The sequence below is a fragment of the Sciurus vulgaris genome, assembly GCF_902686455.1.
Source record: "Sciurus vulgaris genome assembly, chromosome: 2".
Lineage (NCBI taxonomy): Eukaryota > Metazoa > Chordata > Mammalia > Rodentia > Sciuridae > Sciurus > Sciurus vulgaris.
The window spans coordinates 72,591-75,643 of NC_136462.1; the positions used below are offsets into that span (position 1 = coordinate 72,591).

At 40.6% G+C, this 3,053-nt stretch overlaps 1 pseudogene across 1 annotated transcript; it reads left to right on the top strand.

Moving 5' to 3' along the window:
• Positions 1 to 494: 494 nt before the first annotated feature.
• LOC306653007 (tripartite motif-containing protein 60-like) lies at positions 495 to 1,896 on the top strand (annotated as a pseudogene). Its single transcript has one exon. The product of its transcript is annotated as a tripartite motif-containing protein 60-like (transcript).
• The last annotated feature ends 1,157 nt before the right edge of the window (positions 1,897 to 3,053 follow it).

Genomic DNA, 3,053 nt, shown 5'->3' on the forward strand with positions numbered 1-3,053 from the left:
CTGCACAAGGCAGGCCGGAGCTTCTGTTCTACCTGCTCCAGATATATTGACAAGTTGTGGAAAGTCCAACCAATGGGGGTGTACAGAACACATATGAAGTGTTTGGAAACAGGATTTGAAGGCCGTATGTTGTTATGTCATCCTTTCTCCCTATCATTGGTTATGGTGACATTCTTTTAGATCTCTATATTGGAAAGGAATGATCAATCCATTGGTCTGTGGCTGCTTTCTTGAAGAAAGTCAATAAACTTAGGTGCTAGTGGACTAATCTGTGATAGAGTTAAGCTGTGAATTCTTCTCCTGAGCTGAGGTGCAGAAGTCTAAACAAGATTTCAGTGACATCCACTAGCGTGCCAGGCCAGTGATACCTATGTCTGGTCTGTGTGCACGGACTTGGAGGGCTCTTTGCTTTATACTTCACAGTTAGACCTGAGCTCTAGGGAAGCAGGTTTACCAAGGGAGTGTTACCTTGTGCACCACCTTTACTCAGTTCAATGGAGTTTGTGACCACCCTTGCAGACCTCCAAGGGCAGTGCAGTTGTCCCATCTGTCTGGATTACATGAAAGACCCAGTGACCATTAACTGTGGGCACAACTTCTGTTTTGACTGCCTCAATCTGTCCTGGAAAGATCTAAATGAGGCCTTTCCCTGCCCTGTCTACCAACTTTGGTTTCCAGAAAGGAAGTTCAGGAGGAACCCCCAGCTCTATAATTTGACTGAAATTGCTAAACTCCTCCAGATCAGAAGGAGGAAGAGGAAGAGGCAAGAAGAAAATGCTCGATGTGAGAAACACAATCAATTTCTGACCCTTTTCTGTGTGAAGGATCTGCAGATTTTATGTATCCAGTGCAGTTTCTCTGCTGAACATCAGAGGCACTACATTTGTCCCATTAAGAAAGCTGCCACCTACCGCAGAAGAATTCTGGAATCTAGCATTGAGCCCTTGAAGACTAATGTGGAATGAGTTGAAAAAGTGATAATTCTGCAAAGCAGAAAGTCTCTTGAGCTGAGAAAGAAGGTAGAATATAGGAAAGAAGAAATAAATTCTGAATTTGAGCAAATTAGACTGTTTTTACAAAATGAGCAAGAGGCTCTGCTTAAGCAGATACAAGATGAAGAGCTGGACATTTTATCAAAACTTAATAACAACCTCATAACCTTTTCAGATCATGTTTCCACAGTAAAACGCTTACTGAAGGAAATAGAGGGCAAGTGTTTGTGGTCAGACCTGGCAGTACTGAGGCATGTTAAGAGTATACGCCAAAAGTATCAAAACCTAAAATGCCCTGAACTTTCTTTATTCGGGTTAAAGAAGTATGGCTTTAGTCTTCCTCCACAGTATTCTGGCTTGGACAGAATTATACAGCAATTTCAGGTAGATGTAAGTTTAGACCTTGACACAGCATATCCTCAGCTTATTGTCTCTGAGGATAGAAAAAGTGTAAAATATGGAAGGACAAAACAAAGTGCTTGTTATAACTCATGGAGATTTTATCTCTGCCCTGCCATCCTGGGTTCTAAGATATTTAATTCTGGTAGACATTACTGGGAGGTAGATGTAGGAAACAAGCCTCAGTCGACCTTGGGTGTGTGTCATGATTATCTTCCTAGGAACTGGAGGAATCGACCATCAGTCCTGAGTGGCTTCTGGGCAATTGGACAATATATTGAGAGTGGATGTGTTGTGTTTGGTCCTAAGAAAATCCAGCTTCTGCCAGTACCAAAACCCAGTAAGATTGGCATTTTTTTGGATTTTGAATTGGGAGAGGTTTTCTTTTATAAGGTCTCTCCTATATAGTTTCAGTGATTCTTTTACCAAAACCATTTGGCCTTATTCCTATGTCGGAACAGATTCTGAACCTCTTAAAATCTTATCAGTGAATGATGAAAGGTAAAAAAAAAATCTGGTAAATTTTTCTTTTTAGTTTTTAGGGTTAATTTAGTAAATCTCATTTTTGGAATGTTTTTGAGCTTTACAACTGAAAACCAGAATACATTTTTTTTCTCCCTGATTTTCAGCAACTGTAAAAAAGGCAACAAGATAGTAATGTAATTTCATAGAAGTTCTGAATATCAGTTGTCAAGTTCCTTGAATTCTAATTTTAAATGTTTGAGAATTATTGACATACAATAAAATTTTTAAATTGCCTGTACATTGTTTTTTTTTTTTTTTTTTTTTTTTTTTTAATGAAGCCAGTCATTAAAGTTGTATGAATTGTTAAAAAAAAAAAAAAGAATGAAGGGGTCATGTCCCTGTCCTTGTGGTCTGAGAACTTCTAACCCTTCTTCTGGTCCACCCAACAGTCCTGCTCCCCTGGCTTAGCCCACCTCCATGTACAGTAGTGACTTGAGGAAGCAGAGGTCTCAGTGTTCAACTTCCAGAAGGAGCCCATTGCTTAGGGGAGGGGTGGACAGCAGTGTCCCTCTCCTTAGCTCTCCTCCCCTGGGCTTCTGAAATTTTCTCTTTGAATGTGTTCAGGTAACAAGGTCATTGATTGAGTCTTGGTGGCTGTGGGGAAACTGCTCACCTTTTACTAGGAATCAAATGGGCGGGAAGAAGAGGCTGGGGTCTGACAATCCCCTTGCATGGCATGTTCACAGTAATTAACATCAATTTCAGAAGTCCCCATATCCTAAGGGGTCAACTACTCCCCCAAAACCCCAAAAACCAGGGGCTGCAGAATGTACTTATCAAATGGAGTTTGAGCAGACAATTATGCAATAATAATCCTTCTATCACTGAAAACAAAGATTTTACTCCCTCTCATGATGCAGATTCAGTCTGCTCATGATTAATTCCTAATCCTTGAATCCTAGAGAAAATGCTCCAGCACAGTTCAGAAGTCCAGTCCAAGAACTCCCAAAAGATTCAGGGATAACTTGTCTGTGTGCCCTTAAAAATCAAACAGGAGTTCCATGTCCCAATGTTCCTGAGCAGGAGCAAATATTCTCGTTTGAAAAGCAAAAGACAGAGACCTGTTGAAAGTGACTAGAGCCCAGCAAAACTGACATTAAACCCAGTGTTCATGTCTGTGCTTGGGGTCACTGCACT